This window comes from Rhinopithecus bieti, unplaced genomic scaffold (assembly GCF_001698545.2).
Source record: "Rhinopithecus bieti isolate Rb0 unplaced genomic scaffold, ASM169854v2 scaffold_12013, whole genome shotgun sequence".
NCBI classification, from domain to species: domain Eukaryota; kingdom Metazoa; phylum Chordata; class Mammalia; order Primates; family Cercopithecidae; genus Rhinopithecus; species Rhinopithecus bieti.
The window spans coordinates 943,953-971,901 of NW_016807120.1; the positions used below are offsets into that span (position 1 = coordinate 943,953).

Below are 27,949 nucleotides of genomic sequence, written 5' to 3' on the forward strand. Positions count from 1 at the left end.
AAAAAAAAAAAAAAAAAAAAATGTCTTTCCTGTTCCTGTCCATGCTCGAGCTATTAAATCTTTTCCTTCATATACAGGACAAGGTCTTAACTTAAGAGATATGTTACCTCTTGACCTTTCAGAAACTTTATAGTCTTTCCAGAAATACAGAAATAAGAGAAGGCTCCTTCTTCCTGTTCACGTGTTAAGGTCTCCTCTAGTTTATTATCACTTGATTTATGAGTAGAACTATCTAAGGATGATACTCGCTTTGATTTTTTTCATATTCATCAATATTTCCATTTGGTAGATCTTTTCTTCTTACGAGATTTAGAGAATTCACCTGAAAGTCTATTGAATCCTTCTTCAGTATCTCCATTTAGCTTTTCTTTCATTTTAGGTTTTTTTTTTTTTTTTTTTTTTTTCTTTTTTGGCCTTGGGAGCATCCAGGTCATCTGTAACACCATTTTTTCTTGTTTTTGATTTCTCATCCGAGTCTATAATGGTGCTTTGACTTCCTTCTGTCACTCCAGCACTGTGTAATGTGTTTTCAGTTTATCTTGTTTAAATCTTCATAACAACCCTGTAAGGGAAGTACAGGTCTATAATCCCTTATCCAAAATTGCGATATCCATAGAACTCTTAGTGATAAGGTCAGAGGCGTAGATTCCGCTTCCTAAGGCTATACAAAATAAGTCTCATTCTTTTGTTGAATGTCAGCCTTCAAATACTGCCACCTTAGCCGCTTCAGCTGATTTCTTTTTTCCAGGTCAAATGTCTCCAGTAAAAATTTTATCTGTGCATTTTCCAGCGTCTTGTGATCGTCTGAGTGTTTCAGGAATTTTTTCCTTTGCCCTCCTTTTTATTTTTGGAGGGCATGGGGGTGGGAGGAGGAAAGATGCCACAACTCCTCTACAGGCTCCTTGAGGTTAGGGACCAGACCATTTCTTACTTAGTTTAAGCTCCTTGGTGCGCAGCAAAGAGTATAGTACAAATTAAGGTCAACAAATGCCTTTTGTCTCTCCTTCTTCTGGCTCTCAGACTCCTCCGAGGGTATTTCTAGCTCCATAATGTCCCCCCATGGAGTTTCCCAGGCATTACTGGTCACCACTGCCTCCCTCCGGGCACAGGGGCCACAACCACCTGCAGTCAGCGACAGCGTAGAAGGAAGCCGGGCCTAATGCTTTATTCAAATGATACCGATATTGAAAATGATGAACCATTCTGATGAAAAATGATCAAGTTTCTGCATGAAACCTCATTTTACATTGATTTTATGGCCAAAACATAAGCTTCTGAAATGAATATATCATAATACTTAAGTTACTTATTTATTTATTTATTTATTTATTTATTTATTTATTTATTTATTTTGAGATGGAGTCTTACTCTGGCTCGAGGGCAGTGGCGCGATCTTGGCTCACTGCAATCTCCGCCTCCTGGGTTCAGGCGGTTCTCCTGCCTCAGCCTCCTGTGTAGCTGGGATTACAGGTGTGTGCCACCAGGCCGAGCTAATTTTTATGTTTTTAGTAGAGACGGGGTTTCACCATACTGGTCAGGCTGGTCTCACTCCTGACGTTGTGATCCGCCTGCCTTGGGCTCCCAAAGTGCTGGAATTACAGGTGTGAGACACCATGACTCGCCACTTTATTTCTTATTATGGGAATTTGTATTCTCGTATTTTGAATTCATACTTTTTAGCCCTGTGTGAATCGTGTGTACAATCATGACAGGCTACAAAAAATCCTTAGGGAATTTTGGATTTAGGTGTGTTGTTGCTCTTGGAATTATTAGACAGGGTTCTCCATTCTCAGTTCTAATAGAAATGAAATCTCTAGTTTTATCTCCTAAAATGGCATTTCAAATCAGATATGATGTGTATCCAAATTTATTTCCATATTTTATCCATTATTTCTGTTTTTCTAACAAAATAAAAGAGGATAAACTAGCTTGAAAGTAAGCATACACTGATTCTATTTTACAAGAAAATAAAATTTCATCAGGAATACATGAATCCTAAGAAATGAAATAACTTTTTATATCTTAATGATAAGCAGTCATTCTATTGGATGTTAGAAATACCCTACAAAAATATTTGCAAGAAAAAAAATTTCTCATACGTAATTAACCAGAATTAGGTCAGAAATGATATATTTTCATTTGTAAGACTGTTTAAAAGAATAAATACAATGTTTTTGTAAGATTGCTATACTCCAGAAAAGGTGTTAAAGTTTACATTGATGATATTCATGTAAGTAGGGAAGGCAAGAATACTTTTATCAAACATCATATTGTGGTACAAAGAGCATCAAACTAAAAAGCAAATTTACAGAGGCAAATACACTAGGCAGTGTCCTAGGGTAGAGGAAGCTAGCAACAGGGAATAAGAGTAAATGGGCACTTGGGACCTTACTGGTGTGATGAAAATGTTTTAAAACTGATTTGTGGTGATGTTTGTATAAGTTGGTAAACTTACTAGAAATCATTGACTTATTCACTTGAAGTGGATGACTTATGGGCTGTGTTAGTCCATTTTCACACTGCTATGAAGACATACTTAAGACTGGGTAATTTATAAAGAAAAGAGATTTAATTGACTCACAGTTCTGCATGGCATGGGATGCCTCAGGAAACTTACAATCATGGCAGAAGGTGAAACAGGCAACATCTCACACGGCAACAGGCAAGAGAAATGAGTGAGAGCAAGGGAAATGCCAGATGCTTATAAAATTATCAGATCTTGTGGGAACTCACTCATTATCATAAGAACAGCATGGGGGAATCCACCCCCATGATTCAATTACCTCCACCTGGTCCCTCCCTTCACACATGGGGTTTATAATTCAAGGTGAGATTTGGGTGGGGACACATAATCAAACTATATCAAAGGCTATGTAACATATTCCTCAATTAAGTATTCTTAAGAAAAGAGCATTTTGGCCAAGCAAGGTGCCTCATGTCTCCAATCCCAGCACTTTGGGAGGTTGAGGCAGGCAGACCACTTAAGGCCAGGAGTTCGAAACCAGCCTGGCCAATATGGAGAAACCTCATCTCTACAAAAATTACAAAAAAATTAGCCGGGTATGGTGGTATATACTTCTAATCCCAGCAATTTGGGAGGCTGAGGCACGAGAATAGTTTGAACCCTGGAGGCTGAGGTTGCAGTGAGCACCACTGCACTCCAGCCTGGGTGACAGAGCAAGACTTTGTCTCAAAGAAAAAAAAAAAAAAAAAAAGCATTTTACTGACATTCAGGAGACCATGAAAGACAGCACTTGTTCTGCCACTAAATAGCTGTATGACCCTGTATGAACAAGTAGTGTATTCATTAAAGATCTTTGTTTCATTATCTATAAAGAATTGGGCTAAATAAACCCCAACATATCTCTTATCTCTTCCTATTCCAACATTCTGTGACTATTTTGGCAAAGTAACCTCAAAGAAAGCACTATTTTTCCTTGAAAAATATCTAAGTATAAAATCTCTTCTGAAAAAAATTAAAATCACAAAACCTTCTTTAAAAACTTCCCCAAAGAAATTATGGATCCAAGACACTTCAAAAGAAACTTTATTTATCAATAAAGCATTGTTGTTGAGGGAATATTTTTATCCTTCCAAAACATATGAAATCTAAGCCACTACACAGCCTATAATGAAAATATCTGAGGTGGGAAGATACAACAAGAAAGAAAAGAAAGCAGATTATAAACCAATGTTTATGTGTTTCATAGACCTTTATGAACTAGAACAAAACCTATAAGGATGATTTAATGAATCGCATACACTTCTAATTTATATCCTCTTTCAATAGGAAACACTTATTAAGCTTGAATACAGGTAAGAGACCATGTAATATCCTGTAGATATGAGTATATACAGGTATGTGCATGTCTTATATATTTGCGTGTGCATATTCGTATATATAATGTATAGTTAACTCTTTTCTGGTGATAGAAAGAATACATTACTGCTTCATTTTGCTATTGAAATATATCTAAAGAACATGCACCAAGAAGTGCCTTAGGTTATAGAAAATTAAGGATGACTTCTACATGATGATGTTAATAATTTTAACTCTTGTGAAAAAAATCATTTAACTCCATAGAGCCTATATGGATAGCATTATTCAAATCAATGGAATTTTCTTCTCAGTTTTTTTCATGCAAAATAAGGGACATTCTTTAGAAAATTCTGTGATACTTCTTATCTAGAAAATAATTTGATAAGTTTAATATTTATGCCTTAAAAACATAACATCTGGCATATTATACTCTGGTAGTTTGTATTCTTGTCAGTGAAGCTAAGCTGGGAATTAATTACATTTTCCCTAAGTCTCTTTCTTGTATCTCTCCAGATTGAAGTCGGCCAAGAAAGGAAGTTATATGCTATTTAGAAGGTGTAAATAGCAATGGCCATAACCATTTGAAAATCTTCTCATAGGCAGAATCAGAGACAGACAGAAGAAGGGTACCAGACAGGGGCCAGCTTGTCATCACGCCTTTCTGCTCCACATTTAGCTTTTCTTGACTACTGTTATTGTTGACCAACAGAGCCTCCGATCCACCCCAGATGCTTGGCTATGGGCACACAGAGGTCGTGGTTATTCAGAGGCAACAACTTTTCATAGAGCTCTCCACAGATTTCCCCTTTGTGGTCCTACTTTGTTGGCTAGACATACTTGGTTTCTCAAGGGGACTGAGTGGTAACTCTTGTCTCTGATCCTCAAACTTCTCTTCAAGTCCTCTTCTTCCCCAACTTTCTCCACAATTCTAAATGAAATATCTTATCCCACAACACCCATAGTGTTTTTGCTCCTTAGACTAAACCTTAGTAGATACAAATTCCTAATCAACGGAAGAGAAAACCTAACTAAAATAGTGAAGAAAAAATACGATGATTTTAATTAATTCAAAAACCCAAAAATATTTATGGATGAAGGTGGTGGAAGGTAGTCCAATCACAGAATCTCTCTTATCCAGTAAAATGAAGAAAGAGAACAGTCATAGATTCACTAGCAGCAACCAAATAAGGAAAGGGTCCAGTCTCATGCAAAAGCTTCTAAGAGTGGTGGCCACCAAACAGAAACAAAACATTCATCCACTTCTGTAAGCAGTTGCCCAGAAAGAAGACGAGTTGAAAAAAACCTGAGAATTCTGGCTATGAATGGATTCCATTTTGCCAAGAGATGGTTTGAAGTAATGATTCTCAAAATGAGGTCCGCAAGCAGTTTCAGGGGATCTGTGGTCAACATCCATCTTACAAACAGTTTCAGGGGGTCTGTATGGCCAAAACTACTTTAATGACTATATTAAGGTTTTATTTGTCATTTTCACCATGTTAACATTTTTACTAAAGGTACTAAAGCAATGGTGGTTAAACTGCTGGCAGTTTAACAAGAATCAAGGCAGTGGCACCACATTTTCTTGGTAGCCACTGTATACCTAATCACCGCACATATAAAGTAAAAAATAAACCAACAATTTCACTTAAGAATGTCCTTGATGAAGGTGTGTTTTATGGCTATCCCCATTTTACAGATGAGAAAATTGAGATGCACAGATGTTAAGTATCTTTTTCAAGGTCAAACAGCCAATAAGTGGTAGAACTGGAATTCCAGTCTGGGCAGTATGGCACTAGAAAAAAAATAGACAGACAATTCGATTTATTCATGCACTGTATTTTTATTGAGTACTTAATATGAGGCAGATTCTACTCCAGGGACTGGAGATACAAAATAATTATCCATCTGTCCACCCAAACATCCATTCATTGTTCTCTCTGCATATGTGCATAGAGACCTATGGTAATTTCTGGGTAGTATAATTTTAGGTTAGAAGCCTCTCTCTTCTTGGTAGGTTTTTGTACTGCTTGAATTTTACAAATAATGAGCAAATACTATTTTTATTAAAACAATAAAGTAATTATTCTTAAGACAAAACTGAACACAACTAATTTCTCTTTTGAAGAAAATACAAAGTAAAATTTCGAGTCTTAAACTTAAAGGAGTATGAAAAGACTTCCCTGTTCTTTCTTCCACTTTTAAGTATTCTTTCTCACCACTACTTATATAGTAACAGAATATAGTATGTGGAAAATTCTTTTCTAAAACTGATTTAGAAGACAAGGTCTCCAAAATCTTCCCATCCCACACAGAAGATACTGAAGCAATTCTTTTTAAAATACATTATTACAAAGATTCTTTAGAAAAAATTAACTGAAAATTCTAGTGGTATTATTGAATCTCAAATAAAAAGAATGCTAATGATGAAGTTATACATAGAACATCACTCATATACGCACTTTTCAGAAATTAGACACTTGCCTTCAGAGGAAATGAGTTCTGTGAAAGTGAAAATGGCATATTCAACTAGTCTTCTTATTCCTGGGGAGAGAATAGCATACGCATTTTAACAACATCAGGAATACATAAAAGTATGTGTCCTAATAAAATCTACATGTTTCTTTGTAACCTGATTGATAGTGCTTTTTCAATTGATGGAATTACTAAGATATTTGCCTTTAAATTTTTTCTCAGTTTTGGTTTTAATTCACATTCACTGTTTATATAGTGGATAGGACAATCATATACACTAATGTATATTTTCATTTTACAGGGTGAAAATTTGTGATACTCCAAAGCTTTTGTTTTCAAAACATTTGGACCAGTACGGGGTGCTTTTTTTCTTTTCTCTACCAAAACTTGTTAGGGTTTCAGAACAAATTGGCCATCCTAATGTGGAGGTCTAGGAATCTGGGTGTCCAGCTTCTTAGAACCAATAATTCCCTTTATTACAAAAGTATTCGAGGAACATTAAATGCACTGATTGAGCCTATTTGTTCTTCCAGGATCCAGACCTCTAATCTTTATTCTTTAGACATGTTGTTTCCAAATGCCAGTCTTAGATTGGTGCTGAACTGACCACATACAAATATAAGCAGAGCTTATTAGAAAGATACATTTATAGTCTCTACTTGGAGAGATTTTGACTTAGTATTTTAGAATTGGAAGCCAAAGTTTATATTTGTGAAGAGTTCTCCAGATGATTTTCATATATAGCCAGATTTGAGAACCACTTGACTTAGAATATCCTAAAAATGATGACAGAGCTGTGATGCACATGGAAGCAAGCACTTTCTTGGTTAATTTACTGACAACCCAAAAAAGGACATGCAGAAATATCTTGCTAGATTTCCATATTCTGTTTCCCAAGTTTTAGTCAGAATTACAACTAAAGAAGCCAATAAGCATTTGTATTAGCTGAAACACTTAAAAACTATTAAAATATCAGAACTTCAGGGGGAAGAAACATTTATCATGAAGCTAAAGAAGTTTAAGTTCCACAACCAATCACATGCATGGGCAACTCTGAATGCTGATTATTGTTGAAAGTGGCAGTGGCCTGAGTGAAGACTGGAAGCCAGGTTGCAATCAGAATACATTCTTTGTAAGTGTATCTGGGAAATGGCCTAAAGAGATCTCAGAAAAAATGTGTCTGAATCTCCAAGGCACCAATGCACTTATTATTGTTTTTATTGCAAATAAATATTAATTTTTGTATCTAATTTTGTATTCATGATTTGCATATTTTTTCTTACAGTTGTCTTTCCCAAACAAACACTATTCAAGTCCTATATAACCTGGATCCACCCATGTATCAATGGTCAGTATTAAGGATTCAGTGCAGAAATATCAGGGCTATTTAGACATATTCCATTGGAAAAAGATTACACATGAGATCACTTGATAATACACATTAGCAGATATTCTTTGAAGAATCCTCTAAGATGAATTTGGGTAGAGGATGCAAAGGTCTTGTAGAAAGAAAGAGCATGACATATTCAAGGATATAATAGGTCAGAAACTGAAGCAAATAGTTCAAGGGGAGGTTGAGGAGACATGAAACCACAGGAGTCAACCACTTAAGCCACATTAAGGAGTTTCAACCTTGTCCTTAAGGGGAAAGGAACTACCAAAGTGTTCTAAGCACAAAGTTGACAGGAGAAAATTATATTTTGCACATTTATTCTGGGCTGTGATGTGTAGATCAGAGGGTTATCTTAGTCCACTTTTGCTGCTGTAACAAAATACTGCAAACTGAATAATTTACAAATTATTCAGTCTTGAATAATTGGTCTCCTGGTTCTGGAGGCTAGGAAGTTCAAGATCAAGATTCTAGCATTAGTGTCTGGTGAGGGGTGCTCTCTGCTTCCGAGATGCTGTCCCATTGCCGCAGCCTCCCGAGGGACAAACACTGTGTCCTTTCATAGCAAAAGTGACAGGCAAGAGGGTGCTCTCTTCAACCTTGAGCCCATTTATAAGGGTGCTAATCCTGATAGTGACAGGAGACAGACAAATTTCTTAGGCAGACAGGGACAATCCCCATTGTAACCCAACCTTCAAGCCAAGGACAGTCTAAAACCTGAAAATCAAACTGCCAATTCTGGATAGAGTCCATGATAGGAGTGAGAACTTCCATCCCTGTCTTGCCCACTCTCTCTTGATTGGTTCCTTCGAATGATGCCTTTTCAATCCAAAGGTACTTTTTCCAAGACCACTCATGGACAAATCAGCATGCATTCCCCTATTTTAAGCCCATAAAAACCCCAGACTCAGCCTCACAGACGGCAACCCACTTTTGGGTCTCCCTCCCACTGAGAGCTTTCTTTCTGTGGCTCAATAAAAGTCTACTCTGCCTTACTCACTCTCCAGTGTTCATGTACCTTATTCCTCTTCGTTGTGGGACAAGAACCTGGAATTCACTGAAATGCAGGAATGGAAACCGTGCTGAGCGGTGGGTGGTGGGAATAAAAAATCTATAACTCTCTCTCCTTCTCACGAACAATAGGAGAGAAGAAGTGAAGCTGCTGGGCACAAAACTCCCTCCTACTCACCAAGGTATAAGAGTGAAGAGGCAAAGCCACTGGTGCCACTCCCTCCTGCTTGCTAAACTATTGGAGTAAAAAAGCTGCAACAGTCCCATTCATGAGGGCAGAATCCACAGGTCTAATCACCTTTCACAAGTCATACTTCTTAATACTATTGCATTGGGCATTAAGTTATAACATGAGTTTTGGAGAAGACATCTGATTTAAATCATAGCATTCCACTCTTGGATCCTCAAAATTCATGTTTTTTTCACATACAAAATACATCATTCCATCCCAATAGCCCCCAAAAGTCTTAACTTGTTTCAGAATCAACTTTAAAGTCTAAGTCCAAAGTCTTATCTAAATATCATCTAAATCAGATATGAGTGAGCCTCAAGGTATGAGTCATCTCAGGCAAATTACTCTTTAGCTATGAGCCTGTGAAATCAAACAAATTATCTATTTCCAAAATACAATGGTGGGATAAGCATGACACAGACATTTTCATCTCAAAAGGGAGAAATAGGCAAGAAGAAAGAAGTAATACATTTCAAGTAAGTCCAAAACCAAAAAGGGAAAACCACGTTGAATATCAAAGCTTGAGAATAATCTTTTTTGGCTCTATCTCCTGTCTTATAGACATACTGAGACTAAAGTTGGGCTCCAAAGGCCCTGGGGGATCCCACCCCCGTGACTTTGCTGGGTGCTGCTCATGTAGCAGTTCTCACAAGTTGGAGTCAGGTGCCTGCAAGCTGGGATTGCACTCTGGCAGTTCTAGAGTTCTGGAGTTTCAGGGCAGCCTTACTCCCACGCTTCATGAGACATTGCCTGAGTAGAGACTCTGTGGTGACTCCACCTTCACAGATCTGCTAGGCATTGCCCTGGTGGGGACTTTTTGCAGTGGCCCCACCCCATGACTCTGCTAGGCATTGCTCTACTGGAGACTCTCTGCAGCCACCCTGCTCCTGTGGCATTTCTTTGCCTGGCCTCCTAAGACTCTCTGAGTCATCCTTTGAAATCTAGGTGGAGGTAGCAATGCCTCCACAGCTTGTGTACTTTGCATGCTTGCAATCTTAGCACCACTTCGATGATGAATGTTGACACCTTTTAACCCCACAGTTGGGAGCAGTTCACTAGAGTATGGGGGAGGAGAGACTTGAGGTGGCCCTGGGCAGCAAGCCCCAAGTTTCCACAGGTGCCCTGGGCCCCTCCTTTGAAACTTCTGCTTTCAAGGCTCTGTCATTCTTGGCCTGTGATGGGAGTGGCAGTCTCAAAGATCTCCAAAATGCCTTCAGAATGATTCTTCCATTGTTTTGATCAACAGCATCTGGCTTCCCTCCATTCATACTAATCTCTTTATCAATAAGTAGCTTGGCCACACCCTCAGTTTTCCTTGTTTAGCCATACTTTTGTTCTTCATATAACCAAGCTGAAAGTTTTCCAGATCTTTACCTTCTGCTCTACTTTTGATTGTAAATTCAATCTTGAGCTATTTTTTGTCTTCTCACACTTTACTATAAGTGGTTAAGAAAAACCATGCACTACCCTGAACACTTTGCCTAGAGATTTCTTCCACCAAATGTCTTAGTTCATGGCCCTTAAATTTTGCCTTCCACAAAGGATTAGGACATGAACATAATTCAGCCAGTTTTTTGCCACTTTGTAACAAAGATGACCTTCCCTTCAGTTTCCAATAAGATATGCCTTATTTCCATCTAAGATGTCTTCAAAATGCTCTTTTCTCTCCACATTTCTACCCATAGTCTGTTCATGACCACCTAGATAATATCTAACATGGAAGCTTTTATACTGCTTTTCTCTTCTGAGCCCTCACCAGAATTGCCCTTAATGCTCCATTCACAGCAATCTAGGCTTTTTCTAGCCTGCACTTAAAAACTGGTCAAGCCTCTACCCATTATCTAGTTCCAAAGCTGTTTCCATATTTTCAGGTATTTGTTATAACAATACCTTACTTATGGTACCAACTTGTAAGCCAAAAATAAAATCCTAGCCCTCAACCAAATGACCAGACCCTCTTTGGGCCAAAGAGACCCCAGAGAAATCTGAAAACTAAATTCTCAGCCATGACAAAAAGGGAGGTCAGGCACTCCTTATTATACTCTCTTCCTATTGGAGTTTAGGAACGACTGACCAGCATTGACATTAAAATAGAGATCATAAGCCTGCCTCTTTGAGGCAATAAGATATTAAATTCCAACCTACTCTGGTACAGCATTACATGACAGATAGCAGACCCTGAAGGAAATCAAAATACTTTACTCCAAAATACATTTCTGTGACACAATTTAAAATGGTCCTGCAAAGCTGCCTTTGGTGGGGGAAATTTGCACCGGCAGACAATCTCTATTAATGTAGCCAGGCCTTTCCCTGATTTGGGAAAGATTAACTAAGAGTCTGACACCTTTTAAGGTCCAAAAAGAGACATTTACATCTGTTCTATCTGATGCCTGTCACCTATAAGGCTTCATCTGTATAACAAGAACTTTGGTCTCCACAACTCCCCTTACCTTAACTCAAGAATGTCTTTCTACTGATTTCAAGTCTTTAAACAAAGCTTTACTCCTTTCAACCAACTGTCGGTCAGAAAATCTTTGAATCTACCTATGACCTGTAAGCCCTGGCATTGAGATGTCCTGCCTTTCTGGGCCAAACCAAATCAATACCTTACATGTATTGATATATATATTTGTCTGTGACTTCTGTCTCTTTAAAATCTGTAAAACCAAACTGTAACTTCACCACCTTGGGCACACTTTCTCAGGATTTCTTGAAACTGTTCCCCAGGACATGGTCACTCATATTGGCTCAGAATAAACCTCTTTTAAATATTTTACATAATTTAGTTTTATTGTCAACAAATTTCCATCTTAGTTCATTTGTGCTGCTTTAATAAAATACCTGAGACTGGATAAAGAACAGAAATGTATTGCTCACTGTTCTGGAGGCTGGAAAGTTCAAGATCAAAGCTCTGGCAGGATTGGTGTCTGCTGGAGGCTACACTCGGCTTCTGAGAGAAGGTTCCAGCTGGGCTTCCTGGGTGGAATAGGGGCTCAGAAAGCTGTGAAACTCACTCCTTTCCTGCATCAGGACTTACTTTGGTCCTGGATGAATAATACTGAAGATATATGCTGAAAATATTCCTAACATCAGAATTTGTGCCTCTGTTTTGTTCCCCAAGAAAGCTATAAACAGCAAACGTTTTGTTGTAAGCTTCCCTGTGTCCTCTCTCCCTCTCTCCCTTCCCCCTCCCCTGAAACTAAAAGGAGTGTTAAAAGTCCGTTTTTCTGTGATCAGCAGACCTTATCTATGCTCCCAATTCCAATTCCTTGTAAACACAGTTTGTAAAGTCCTGTGAGATCCTGTCTCCTTTGTCATGCCGCTGCAAGGTTATAAAGTAAATAAAACTTAAGTTACAATTCCGATTCTCCTCAAGATGTGAGATATGTTAATTGTCTTTGTTTCTCGCTCTGGTAACATCTTCCCGCCATATATATTTCCCGCCTTAAAGAGTTTAAAAGGTAATTGAAAAATCTAACACTGGCTACCTGCTAGGGACCCCTTCCACTCTGTGGAAGCTTTGTACTGTCACTCTGCTCAATAAAGTCTACAGCTTTTTTTCCCATGGTCCTGTCTGTGTCTCTCTCTCACCACGGGTTGCTGTCTCACCAAATTTTTGGTGTGGCTATGGCAAGAACCTTTGGCTTTCCATTGTGGCGAGCCAGCCAGGAGGATCTCCAGGAAAGGCATCTAGATCCTCACGTGGTGAGTACAATGGGACCTCTTTTGCTTGCTATTTTGTCCTGTATTTCCTTAGAATTCAGAGGCTAAACAGGGCACCTGTTGGCCACTTAAAGATGATTAGCACAGCTGCTGTACTAAAGACACGGGTGTCAGGCAGTCTGGAAAAGCGCTCTCTAACAACCCCCGACCCTCCGGGCCTGGGAACGTTAGTTACTCTAGACCCAGTTCCTACTCTTTCACTTTCTGTGGTGGTCCCGAAGTACACCCAGGAGTTATAAGCAGACATTCTAGTCTCCCAGATTTCCTGGTTGAGACCATGGCCCCGCCAGAGACTCCCCCTGCAAGGGTTACTGAGTGTGAGACTGCCACATCTTCTGACCCCTGCCTCCTGGGTCCTAATGTCTGCCGGCAAGACTTCTTTCCTCATCTCACAAGCAAGGTTATTCCCGCTAGGCAAAATCAAGATTCCCGATTTAGAAGTCTTAAATTTTGGGGGTGGTGTCCAGAAGATCCCCGTTCATGGTGCCTTCCAGGGTTTAGGCATGTGTCGCCGTTTGATGGCTATTTTAAAGGGCCAGTTCTCCACCATAGGGTATGGTCAGGACAATTTAAAGACAGGTCTGTAACTTTCATGTGAATAGTAAAAGCCTTAAGGCATTTCCTCCATTGCCCCCCAGATAGGCTTTGCCCTTCCTTAGCACCTCTCAGGTACAATCTGTGGTACAATCTGTGTGCCAGCTCATGCCATCACCCTCACAGAGCCCCTGGTAAGGTTGACTTAACGGGCCAGGAAGTGGACTTCCTTCTGGACACTGGCGCAGCCTTCTCAGTTTTAATCTCCTGCCCTGAACGACTGTCCTCAAAGTCTATTACTATCCGAGGAATCTTAGAACAGCCTGTAACCAGGTATTTCTCTTGCCTCCTCAGCTGCAATTAGGAGACTTTGCTCTTTTCACATGCCTTTCTTGTTATGCCCAAAAGTCCCACACCCTTTTTAAGGAGGGACATATTAGCCAAAGCTGGGGCCATTATCTACAGGAATATGGGGAACAAATTACCCATTTGTTGTCCCCTACTTAAAGAAGGAATCAACTTTGAGGTCTGGGCCTTAAAAGGACAATTTGGAAGGGCAAAGAATGCCCATCCAGTCCAAATCAAGCTAAAAGACCCCACCACTTTTCCTTATTAAAGGCAATATACCTTAAGGCCTAAAGCTCTCAGAGGATTACAGGATATTGTTAGCCATTTAAAAGCTCAAGGGTTAGTAAGAAAATGTAACAGTCCTTGCAACACCCAAATCCTAGGAATACAAAAAACAAATAGTCAGTAGAGGCTAGTGCAAAACCTCAGGTTTCACCTAACTTCAGGCGTTTTTTTCATCTATAATAACACAGCCTGTCAATACCTAAATGACACTCCGAAAGAACTATGCTTTCTCTCGTTTCTAGCACCTCCCATGTCCATATATACGGAACAGGAGTTACAAATTCTCCTTATACCCCAATCTCGCCACACACGAGCCCTTATTGTCCCTTTTACTGTAGGAGCCGGAATACTGGGCAGGTTTGGGACTGGAATTGGAGGCATAACCTCCTCCACCCAATTTATTATAAATTATCACTAAAATTAAATGATGACATGGAACAAATTGCCAACTCCCTAGTGACCCTACAAAGCCAGCTTAATTATCTAGCTGCGGTAGTCCTTCAAAACAGGAGAGCCCTAGACTTATTAACAGCTGAAAGAGGAGGAATTTGCCTCTTCTTAGGAAAAGAAAGTGGCTATTTTGTTAACCAGTCAGGAATCATTACTGAAAATGTCAAATAAATAAGAACGAATAGAAAGAAGAAAAAAGGAGCTTGAACACTCAGAGTCCTGGAATATGGTTAATCAATGGATACCTTGGCTGCTTCCCTTTCTAGGCCCCGCGACAGCCATCCTACTAGTACTCACTTTTGGGCCTTGCATTTTTAACCTCCTTGTCAAATTTGTGTCCTCCAAGATCGAGGCCATCAAGCTACAAATGGTGTTAGAAATGGAACCTCAAATGAGCTCAACTCACGACTTCTACTGTGGACCCGTGGATCCACCCGTTGGACCCTCACTAACTTAAAAAGTTCGCCTTTGGAGGACACCACAACTGCAGGGCCCCTTCTTCGCCCCTAATCAGCAGAAAGTAGCCAGAACGGCCGCCGCCCAGTTCCCAGCAGGAGTTGGGGTGTCCTATCTAGAGCGGGGACTGAGAGGGCTTCCTGGGTCCAGTAGGGGCTCAGAAAGCTGTGAAACTCACTCCTTTCCTGCATCAGGACTTACTTTGGTTCTGGACGAATAATATTGAAGATATAAGCTGAAAATATTCCTAACATCAGAATTTGTGCCTCTGTTTTCTTCCCCAAGAAAGCTATAAACAGCGAACATTCTGTTGTAAGCTTCCCTGTGTCCTCTCTCCCTTCCCCCTCCCCTGAAACTAATAGGAATGTTAAAAGTCCGTTTTTCTGTGATCAGCAGACCTTATCTATGCTCCCAATTCCAATTCCTTGTAAATACAATTTGTAAACTCCTGTGAGATCCTGCGTCCTTTGCCATGCCACTGCAAGGTTATAAATAGATAAAACTTAAGTTACAATTCCGGTTCTCCTCTAGATCTGAGACATGTTAATTGTCTCTGTTTCTCCTCTTGTAACTTCTTCCTGCTGCACGCAAGTATTTCCCGTCTTAAAGAGTTTAAAGGTAATTGAAAAATCTAACACTGGCTACCGGCTTGGGAACCCTTCCACGCTGTGGAAGCTTTCTACTGCCACTCTGCTCAATAAAGTCTACAGCTTTTTTTCTCTTGGTCCGATCCATGTCTTTTTGTCACTGCGGGCTGCCGCTAAGGTGAGAACCTTTGGCGTTACACTTCTAAGATGGCACCTTGTTGCTACATCCTCCAGTGGGATGAATAATATGTTCTTAGGTGGCCAAAGGGAGGGAATGGCAAGAGGACACTCCTTTCAACTCTGAATTCTTTTTTTTTTTTTTTTTTTTTTTTTTTGAGACAGAGTTTCGCTCTATCGCCCAGGCTGGAGTACAGTTGCGTGATCTCGGCTCACTGCAAGCTCCGCCTCCCGGGTTCACGCCATTCTCCTGCCTCAGCCTCCCTAGTAGCTGGGACTACAGGCACCCGCCACCACTCCGGGCTATTTTTTTGCATTTTTAGTAGAGACGGGGTTTCACCGTGCTAGCCGGGATGGTCTCCATCTCCTGACCTCGTGATCCACCCGCCTCGGCCTCCCAAAGTGCTGGGATTACAGGCGTGAGCCACTGCACCGGCCTCAACTGTGAGTTCTTCTATAAAGTTGCAGAAGGGCAGAGCCTTCATGATTTATTCACCTTCCAAAGGTTGCTACTGTTGTTGTATTGGGGATTAAGTTTCAACATGAGTTTTGAAGGAGACACCACTATTTTCAAACCAGAGCAAGGGGTTCAAACCTAGAGGCCAGAGGACCAGTATGGAGGTCATGGAGAGAGAATGGTGATGAGGATAGATGAGAAATAGTGGCTATAGTGAGATATCGGTATATCAAGACATATCTAGGTTGTAGGGTTTGGTCACTGCTTTGATGTGAGTTGTGGCAGAGGAAGAGGAGTTAAGAATGTAGACCAAGTATCTGGCTTGGGCAACTGAATGATGCTGGGTATTATTTTCAGAGATAGGAAACACAGAAGGGAAGCAAGTTTGGGAGGATGGGATAGTGGGTTCAGGAGAAGATAATACATTCAGTGTTGTAAAACTAAAATTGTGGTGAAATTGAATGTCCAATTTTAGAAATTCAGTAGCAGGAGACTGGGCTTGGGGCATGGGGCTCAGGAGTTACTTTTTCTGGAATATATATTTCAGTAAATATTTGGGTATATATTTGAAATCAAATTGAATCAGGAGCTTGTGTGAAATGAGAAGAGGGTACTAAGGAACATGGACATTTAAAGCATGGGCAGAGATAAAGGAGACAAGAAAGGAGGCTGAGAAAAAGTGAGCCAAAGAGGTAAGAGGATTGTTAGGAATGTGTTATGTCATAAAAGTCAAGGACAGAGTAGAACAGTGTCAAATGCTGCTTAGATATCAGGTAGGATAAGAACTGAAAAGCTCATTGATCCCTGAAAGAGCAGGGAATAAAAGATAAGCAATCAGGCTACTACAATGGAATCAATGCAAAGATGAACATACAGATTCTTTACTACCAGGGGCCCATACTGGGACAGTGGCTGATGAAACCTACATTGAAAAGCACTTGGAAAGTTTTAAAAGGAAACCATGAGCTTTCATCACTGATTGCCAAGTACTTTAATCAAATAGCCTGTGTTTTATCTGACAGTTTCAATTTTATAAAATCCTCTCTTGTTATATTTGTTTGTATTTGTCAGGACTAATCATCAGATGTTTTTGTTCAAGGAAATATGGTGCTTGTATATTTTAGGAATAGACATGATTAGAACAAGAGATACAACTCATCCTGTTTTCTACCTTCTTGTACTTAAATGTCTTAGACAAGAACATACATGGGTTGAATCTAGAATTCTCTGTCTTCTACTTCTCTCAGGACTCCTTTGTTCAGGCCTCTATACCTCAAGTCTTCTGCACCAGTATGATGTGTGAGATTTTAGGTAAAGCTAATATACCATGAATAGAGTAGATGATTGTTCATTGCTGTATTCACAGTGCCTGATACAGGTCTGACATATAGTAGGCACTTAATAAATGTTCATTCAATTAATGAATGAAAGAAAAAGGGGAAAATAAATTTTAATTTTGTGTCTAACAAAAAAGGGCAAAATAAACAAAACAACAAAAGCAGCCACAGAAAATATCTTTTGGGTGCTTATTGTTTTCCTGACCAGTTTAAGAAATTTATGAGCTGTTTGAGAACTCAATCATATATCCAAAATGACCAACAAAAGTCTTTTTTCTTCTATTTTCTTCCTTTTTTTTTTTTTTTTTTTTTGAGACAGAGTCTCTTTCTGTTGCCCAGGCTGGAGTGCAGTGGCACAATCTTGGCTCGCTGCAACTTCTGCCTCCCGAGTTCAAGCGATTCTTGTGCCTGAGCCTCCTGAGTAAGTGAGATGACAGGTGTGCTCCATGACACCCAGATCATTTTTGTATTTTTGTAGAGATGGGGTTTGCCATGTTGGCCAGACTGCTATCGAACTCCTGGACTCAAGTGATCCACCCACCTTGGCCTCCCAAAGTGCTGTGATTACAGGCATGAGTGATCACACCCAGTCCAAAAGTTTTAATATTCCCCAAGGGTCCCCAAATGGTAGGTAGGTGGAGGTGAGGGCTCTCTAGTCCCTCACAATATCCAGAAACAGAGGGATGTTTTAGACTCAAACTAGGGTTAGTCAAAATGCATAAAAATTAATATCCTGATTTTTAAAAAGCAAAGAAGAGGAACCCTGGTATGCTAAATTTATTTGGGTCATGATATAGGTCCAAAGGGCATATATATATTAGAAGAAATCATGGCAAATCTTATGAACCAAGGGAAGATTGAAAAGCAGTTGACTGCTGGCTTGCCTTGTGCTTTTCTGATACCATCATTAGTGAGGCAGCCTTTGGTCCTCAGAGAAACACTTGAAATGGGCTAAGCAAATCTACTGGCATTTCCAATAACACACCCATCCTTTCTAACAGACTGCTATTACAGTTACTTAGCCTTGTTTCCTCTGACTAGCCTTCCAAGCAATATAACGTGGTACAGTTTGAGCAAAGATAAATATTTAGAATTAGTTATATGGCAGCTTTTGGCAGATGTTTGTTCCTGAAAATTCATATTTCATATGCTCCTTAAGAAATATTCAATATGAAATTCTAATTAAAATGTTTACCCAAGAGCCACTTTTTAATATCACTTGCTTCTTTTTCTTTCATTTTCTTTTCCTTTACTCTCCTTTTCCTACTAGAGGCACACTGTGTCAATATCCAATTTTATTTGGGTTAAATAGGAAACATTACCTTAAAAAATTTAACAAATGATTTGAGGACACTTTGTCTTCAATAGTTCCATGTCAAAACATTACATTATGTACGTGTTGTATTAATTCAAATGACTGTAATCTTTTAAAGAGAGTTTTTCCCTCTATTTCCTCTATCGAACTCTATTCAGTACCATCATCATAGCCTACCACAGGGCATTTTTGTTGGTATTAACTCTCTATAAATTCCTGTCCAAAGTACCTGTAGGCTATTTTGCCAAATTGAAACTAAAACATTATTTTTACCAGAGGACTATACGTTCCAGAATGTAAACTTTTAACATGCTGAATAAATCCTAATACTGAAATTTATCACAAATAAAATTATGTTTTCTCATATCTCATATTCCCCAGTTGCAGTCAGTCTTGTCAAAAATTTTAACAGATGAATTACATTGAAAATAGACAGATGTTCATGTCCCTGATTATGGAAAGTATATCATTTTATATGTCAACTTGACTGGACTAAGGGATCCTCAGATAGGTGATAACACATTATTTTCTGGGGGTGTGGGTGGTCTGTGAGGGTGTTTCTAGAAGAGATGAGCATCTCAGTCAGTAGACCCAGCAAACAATATTGCTCTCACCAATGCTGGTGGGCATCATCCAATCCACGGAGGGCCTAAATAGAACAAAAAGCCATAGAAAACACGAATTTGCTCCCTGTTTTACCTGAAACACCCATCTTTCCCTGTTCTCTAACATCCATGCTCCTGCTTTTAGGGCCTTTGGCCTTGGACTGGAACTCACACCATCAGCTCCCCTGTTCTCAGGCCTTCTGACTTGAACTGAATTATACACTGGCTTTCCAGCTTCTTCATATTCTGAATAGAAATTTGTGGGACTTCTCAGTCTCCCTAATCATGTGAGCCAAATTCTATAATGAATCTATTAATCAGTCTATCTATCTATCTATCTATCTATCTATCTATCTATCTATCATTTATCTACTGTTTCTCTAGGAAACCCTAGTTAATACAAAATGTATACAATGTATTCCTGTTTTTATCATGTATTTGTTAATTATTTAATTCAATCTTTAGTTGCTGGAAGCAGCATCTCTCATGGTACTCATCTCATTTTTGTAAAGAAGTCATATGATCAGGACTTCAAGTTAGTTAAAGATATTTTAAGTTTCTCTGCTATATATCAATAATCAGTTTCTAAAAAGACATCTATAGTAAATATGTGCTTATATAAGTCAATTTTCCCTGTTCAGGTTGTTCTTCCTTAAATGTATGTCAGGATGAAACACTGTGTATAAAGGGATTAGTTATTGGGATTAATGTCAAAGTTCTACAATGAAGTCAAATAAATTTTTAAGTGTGTACATGTATGTGTATTCATATAGTATGTGAATTTACAATTTTTTTTCCAGTTACCAGCACCAAACAAATATTCTGGAGGAATGGAAAACAAATTCATATAATGTGTTCACATATTTCATGTTTTGTCTTAGAGAAACTGGAGGAAAGAAACAGTATATTAATACAGTTCACAGGGCATTCCTGTTTTGGAGAGCTTTATCTAAAAATATACATGTCTATTATAATAGGGAAGATAAAATGCAAAACACTCCCTCTCTTGCACTGCTCCTGAGAGGCAGTGCAGCTCAGTGGTTAAGAGGTTGGGTAGAGGAGTCATATTTCGGCCTTACCACTTTGTGGTAAGGCAACTTCTTTGTGCCTCAGTTGCCTTTACATAATAAAAAGATAACAATAATGACCACATCATAGAATTATTTTGAGAATTAAATAAAGTAAGGTGAAATAATGAAATAAAACAGACATGTAAAGTATTTAGAAGAGTGTAAACTTCAAAAATGTTAGCTTTTAGTGTTAGCACTGGTAGCCCTGAATTAAAAAAAAAAAAAAAAAAAAAAAAAAAAAACAGAGCATAACAAACAATAAAATACATGGGGTAGAGGGGAGTAGAAAATCATAGCAGGCATTTATAAAGTAAAAAGACGTGAATTGGCAGTGGAACATGATTTTAAAGTAAATGGAATAGAAATGTGTTATGACTTAGTGAATATTTGATAGTGTGGCCTTTTAACAAGAATATTAAATAAAAGGGATTTTAGGCAAAGGATGTTTTGTCTTTAAATTTATAAAGCATGTCTTTGTAAGCTAATATTGGACAGTGAATTTTGGGCTAGAAGATCTTGATCTGCTCTGCAATTATTATTATTATTGTTATTATTATTCAGTCTCATTCTGTCACCCAGGCTGGAGTGCGGTGGTGTGATCTTGGCTCACAGCAACCTCCACCTCCTGGGTTCAAGCAAGTAGCTGGGACTCAGGTGGCGCACACCTGAGTAGCTGGGATTACAGGTGTGCGCCACCATTTCTGGCTAATTTTTGTATTTTTAGTAGAGACGGTGTTTCACCATCTGGCCAGGCTAGTCTTGAACTCCTGTCTTCAAGTGATCCCTTCACCTTGGCCTCCCAAAGTACTGGGATTACAGGTGTGAGCCACTGTGCCCGGCCCACTCTGCAATTGTTTTTACTAACAACTTCTTTGTAATATAATTTGAATTCCACTAAACTAACTCATTGTAAAGAGTGCAATTCAATGATATTTAGTAAATTTATAGGTTGTGAAACCATCACCACAATCCAGTTTTAAAACAGTTCCATTATACCCCACAAAAATTGCTTCATGCCCATTTTTAGTTAATTCCTGGTTCCAACTTCCCAGCCCTGATAATCCCTGACATGCTTTCGGTTATATAGATTTAAATTTTGTGGACATTTATATAAAAGAAATCACACAATATGTAGTCTTTTGGGTCTGGCTTCTCTTACTTTGTATACTGTTTTTGAAGTTTTTTATGTGGTAAGATGTATCAGGAGTTCATTTCTTTATATTGCTGAATGGGATCCCATTCTATTGATACACCACCTTTTTTTTTTTTTTTTTTTTTTTTGAGATGGAGTCCTCTCTGCTGCCCAGATTGAGTGCAGTGGCATGATTTTGTCTCACTGCAACCTCTGCCTCCCAGATTCCAGTGATCCTTGAGCATCAGCCACTGGAGTAGCTGGGATTACATGTGTGCACAACCATGCCTGGCTTATTATTATTATTTTTTGCATTTTCAGTAGAGACGGGGTTTCACCATGTTGGCCAGGCTGGTACTGAACTCCTGGCCTCAAGTGATCTGCCCACCTCGGGCTCTCAAAGTGCTGGGATTACAGATGAGTCACCACGCTCGAACTATATACCACATTTTTAATTCATTCTCTACTTGAGGAACCTTTGGATTATTTACAGTCTTTGACTGCTATGAACAATGCTGCTGTAACCATTCATGTAGCTGCCTTTGTAGGGACACATGTTTTTACTTTTTTCTGGTAGAATGAGAGGAGTGGAATTGCTGGGTTGTGTTATAAGTTTATGTCTAATTTTTAAGGAAACTGCTCAACTATTATCCGATTAGTTTGTACAACTTTGTTTTTCAAACATGTCATGCAATAGTTTGTACAGAAATTTAGAATTTTACATTCCCACCAGCAATGCATGTTTCATTTTTTAACCTCACCAACACTTATTGCTGTATATGTTTTTGATTGTAGCCATTTTTGTAGGTGTGTAGTGGTATCCCATTGTGGTTTTAATTTCTGTTTGTCTAATGGTTTTGAGGATCTTTTTATGTGATTATTAGCCATTCTTATATCTTTGATCAAATATCTGTTCAAATCTTTTCTCCATTTTAAAAACTGGCTAAATTAGGTTGTCTTGTTTGTAAGAGTTCTTTATATATTCTGGATATAAAAGTCCTTTATCAGATAGATATATCACTTATCACTTGCAAAGTTTTTTTTTTTTTTTTTTTTTCCAGTTTATGGCTTATCTATACACTTTCTTAATGATGTCTTTTGGAGCACAAAGTTATTTGTTTACTTTCTTTTATAAATTAAATGTACTTATTTATTTACTTTGATGTTAAACTTTACCAATTTATTATTTTATGGATTGTGCTTTTGGTGTCATATCTAAGAACTCTTTTCCTAATGCAGGGTCACAGTAATATTTTCCTAAATTTTCTTCTATAAGTTTTGTTAGTTCTTGCAGTTAAATCTTTGACCCATTTTGAGTTAATTTTTGTGTATGGTATGAGGCAAGGGCCTAAGTTTTTGTTTTTGTTTTTTGCATAATGATATCCAAGTGTCCCAGCACCATTTGTTGAAAAGTCTAAACTTTGCCTATTCAATTGTTTGGCATCTTTGTGAAAAACCAATTGCCCATAAATGTAAGAATTTATTTTTGGATTCTAATTCTGTTTCATTTATGTCTATGTGTCTATCTTTATGCCAGTCCTGAACTGTCATAATTACTATGTTTTTATAGCAAGTTTTGAAGTCAGATAGTGTAAGTTCTATGTATTTTTTCTTACAAGATTTAAACACAGGATAAATTTGGGGATATATACGTATATGTGTGTTTTCTGTTCATCTTTTGGTAGAAACCAGCAAGCAAGCAAACAAAAATAAACAACTCCCCCAACAAAACCCAGAATAATCTTCTAATTGTCTAGAGAATCGAATAATTAGGCTCATATGATAAGTGAATAAATATACATATATATTTTGTTTTGGTACACAGTTTACATTTGCTAACTCTTATTCATTAACACCTCTGACAAAATTTGTGTGTGTGTGTGTGTGTGTGTGTGTGTGTGTGTGTGAGAGAGAGAGAGAGAGAGAGAGAGAGAGAGAGAGAGAGAGGGAGAGAGATTGAGAATTTCCCATTGGCTAAGCTTGCAAGTATCAATGGTGTGCAGTGGACTGGAACTAGCTTTGATGCTTTCACTGTGCTTCCAGGAAGTTCACTGCATGCATTATATTGCACTGCAGAAACCCTCAAAATCAAAAACTTACTGTTTGGTGTAAAGGTTTCTCTACTATTTGAATTGATGTCCATTTCTCCTAATCCCCACTGCTATCCCAGTCATTTAACAGAAATAAGGAAGATAACAAAACAAAGTTAACAAGGCACAAACCATATTTTGCAACAGAACTGCCTCTACACTATTCCTACATTTATATGATTGCACTAAATTATTTATGTGGATCTTTCTGCCTCAGCCTCCCAAAGTAATGGGATTAGAAGCATGAGTCACGGTACCCAGCCCTATAAATTATTTCAAGGTCAAATTTTTGTCCCTAAATCAATTAAATTCAAACTGCCAATATCCAACTCTATAAAAGCATTTAAGGATTAAATTATTCATATAGAGTTTTTTTAAATGAAAACCTACTAACTTAATCACTTGCTATTAGACCAGGTGTCGAAATAAGTCCCGAGCAAATTCAAGCTCAGTATCTTCTGAGCTAAGACAATGTCAGATATGGGATTTTCAAAGGAGGAGCATTAAAACCAATGACCAGGCTCCATTAGCAGAAATAGCTGAAGGAAAATTCCTATAGCTGTTTTACTTTTTGAATCCAGCAGATATTATGCTCAAAACCAGTGTTTTCCAACTCTAGATACTCATCAGAATCTCTTGGAGAAAATTTTTAAAATACAAAGATCGGGTTTCCACACACAGAATTTTTTTAACTTAATTAGTCTATGTGAAACTGGACATCATTAGATAATTCTAATATGTAGTCAGTTTGAGAAAACCGTTATTATAAATAAAGCCTCCAAAAGTCAGTTAAGCATGCCATCATGATAGATGCAATTGAAATATTTTTTCCAGGTTAAAATTCTTATACTGAATAAAACATGGATACCCTTGGAGAAGCTCACTGTAGTCCATCATGGTGTATTCACTGGACCCCAACACCTGTTGCTATTCACATGAACTCATCTGTTCCAATCACGTTGTCGCAATCTAACAGAAAATAACCCAAAGAACTGATGTGTTCTTGTTGCTCCTTATATACTTGCTTTTCTGATAACTATACCTTATACATGTGGCAGTTCAACAATTACTACAATACTTTTATCTGAGAAATCAAGCTTTTAAACTAACATTTTCTTGTGTGCCAAGAAAATAAGGTTTTACTATTTTAATGTCTGTATTTACAAATTAATACAGTTCTGTTAGTCTCCAAGTTGTTAGGGTTTAGTTTTTTTTTTATATAACTGATAATTATTTTGAAACGTTTCACACCATACCAGAAATCTCTAATTGGTTTAAGATATTTAATATAAAGTCATTATATCCGTCGTGAGGATGAGGATCTGCAAGGTAAAACAGACTTTAGGATGTTTGGTGGAACTATTCTAACAACTTATCTAGGTCTATTTGAAGAAATAAAGGTAATTATTTGAAGTCTGTTTATGAAAGACCAGGAAAGCCTTGTTGATAAGTCATAACACCCAAAATTGAATTTGGTGATGTGCACTATTAAAAAAATATGTGATTACTTCCTAGCATAAATCATTTAGGAATACATATTTGTCTTTATCAGGAGGTAAGGGAAAATATTATTCTTAATGCAGATGCATCAAATAGATGCTAAAATGATCCACTTTCTTGCCCAACTACTTCTATCATACCCTAAATGATAAGGCTTTTCTAATAGAGATAGTCTGCTAAAAGCCAGAGAAGATTTTTTTCAACATAGGGAGTCAATCTTAATATATATCCCTGAGAGTTTTCAAGTTTTCTTATCTCCTTTGCATGATTGTGAGAGACTAGAAGACATTTAAAATCTGGGTTTTGAAAGTAGAAGAGCATAGGCTATGGGTTCTGTCATAGTTCAAGATCAGCCAGTGATGCTGAGCAGGAGATTGGAAGAGAAGGAGTTGGGTCTTAGAGCTATGTGGCACCATATGAGTAGGGCAAATTATTTAGCAATGGTGTTTCAGTCACATCAGCTACTTCAGGGAATGGCATTCTCCAGTCAACACCGGGGGCCAGATATAGCAGAGCTCAACTAAGGTGGATGGTGTGGGAAACACTCAGAAATCAAGGAAGGCTGCTGGTAAGTATAGAAGTATGAACACAGCACCCAGATGGCTCGAGATGACACTGACAAGTCAATTTGCAGAAAGCTAATTCACTGAAGGGTCAAAAGTTAAATGATCACTTGATCAAATTTTTCAATTATCAAAATCTCATACTGAAAAATAGTCCTTTTGAATATCTTCAATTAATATATTTTACTCAGCTGTATTTTAAATAATGTTCAAATTTATTAAATGCTGAAGATCATGAGTCATTTAGTTTTCTTATGAGTATGTTCCTGAAGAATAGGTTGATGAGAATGTTCATATTTAATATATTCAAGAAGAATACATTCTTAATCATATCTAAACAAAGTGTGTCTTCAATATAGTCTCAACAAGAATATATCCAAATTAATTTAATATACTCAAATAAATGTTTCAACAAAATTGTTGGCACATTAGAAAAGTCATTACATTCAGTGAATTAGTCATTCAAAAAATTGCTCCTTCAGGGAACTGATTTTTGATGACTTGGTCTGTTTTCAATGTGGACTGAAATTACTGGGGCAGGATTAGGGCTGGGATGAGGGTGGTGAGATCTGGAAACAATACAGAATGGCTCTCATTGAGAATGAAGCGAGGGCAGCCTAGGACATAGTGCCTGTGCCCATTGCTGGGGCCAGCCTGCAGGAAAAGGGGTGCTATAATAAGCCTAGATAAATGGAGACATTGGACTTGAGGCTACTTATTTATATCCTGCTAAAACCCAAATTGCTCTGAAAATAAATAGTGAGGCTGGATCTGTAGAAGATTAAATGAGTTGACCCAGCTGTGGGAGAATTGGGGAAGGCAGAAGCTGGGGAAACAGGAATAAGGGCGAGACATTTCACTGAGCAGACCAAATTTAAGCCATCTCAGAGTTAACATATCATCTCTGCTTCTTTGAAATCATGGGCAGTTCCATTATAGGAAATGATTCAAGGAAGGTTTGGCTGAGATTGGGGGCACCTGAATCTATAGATTTCTTTCCTAGGAAGGAGGCAGTATTTTTATTTATTACTTTGTGTGAGTCTTTCACAGTGAATATGGGGCACACTGCTGGCCACATCAAAGTAGTTTAAAAAAAATGCCCATTAACTTGATACAGTCATATGTGGACACTTGCAGACTCTTTTCAAGTCATTTATGGACACTTCCATGACAGAGTTCTGATTTATAATTTGTGTGGCAAATTTTCCAGTGTTTAGAGTTCATGGGCATATGCTTGGGAAACAGAGGTACTACAGTCATTCCTTGATATTTGAGGAGATGCTATGGTCTGGATGTTTGTGTCCCTCCAAAATTTGTATGTTGATCTTTAACTCCCCAAGTTATGGTACTGGGGGACATTTTAAGAGGTGATTAGGTCATGAGGGTAGAGCCCTCATGAGTGGGATTAGTGCCCTTGTAAAACAGCCCAAGAGAGGTTGTTTGTCCTTTCTCCACCATGTGAAGACACAGTGAGAAGACAGCTGTCTCCAAACCAAAAAGCAGACCCTTACCAGACACGGACTTTGCCAGTGCCTTGATCTTGGACTTTCCAGCCTCCAGAACTGAGAGAAATAAATTTTTGTTGTTTATAAACTATTTGGAGGAAATAAGCTATTTATAAGCTTATTTACGGTATCTTGTTATAACAGCCCTTGCCAACTAAGACAAGATGAGAGAAATTTACATACAAGATACTGCGTTGAAACAATGTACTTTGCACTCAGAGTGCTGAAAGTTAAAGGAGATTTAGAAAACTGTGAAGATTAAGAAGCCCCAGGCATTTACATAAAGCCTCAGGTGAGATCTTATTTTCAGTAAACTAAACTCAAAAAGCAAAGTTATAAATAGCTATTATTAATAAAGTGAAAGTACAGACACTTTCTCATAGCTTCTATATGTTCAGGCTCGTTAGCAATTAGGAACACCTCAAGCATAAAAAGAATTATTCAAGACCAAGGTTATTTGCCTCATCAATAACTGCACCTATAATCAAGGTGCATTCCTCTACAGCTCTTCTAAACAACATCAGTGAAAAATACCAACTGAGACAGTTATATAGTAACCATGGAAGCCTAAAAGTTGTGTTGATGTGACTGGGATGGGGAAAACCCTAATACTATGGAGACAGAAGCTTTTCAAAGTGGAATTTGGGGACTGTGCAATGTATGAAATAATTACAAAAAATAGCGTTTTAGGGCTGAAAAAGACCTGAGGCTATTTAGTTTCAATCTTCCTGTTTTTCTCAAATACCTCATTTTTCAGATGAGAAAACACAGGCAAAGAGCCTGCTCTGTTACACAATTAATCAGTCCCAGAACCAGAGCTAGAGTCCAAAATCTACCCAGCAACAAGGAAGCCATCCAAAGTTCTGGGGTTTATGTGCCCTTAGGTATAA

The 27,949-nt window shown here is 38.2% G+C and overlaps 1 protein-coding gene and 1 pseudogene across 1 annotated transcript in view; both read right to left on the reverse strand.

The window, feature by feature from the left end:
• Positions 1-1,077, reverse strand: part of LOC108534770 (ATP-dependent RNA helicase DDX50-like) — a 5,778-nt pseudogene extending 4,701 nt beyond the window's left edge.
• GPR149 (G protein-coupled receptor 149) overlaps positions 1-27,949 on the reverse strand; it is a 103,351-nt gene that overhangs the window by 21,710 nt on the left and 53,692 nt on the right. The gene's annotated exons all lie outside the window — the stretch shown is intronic.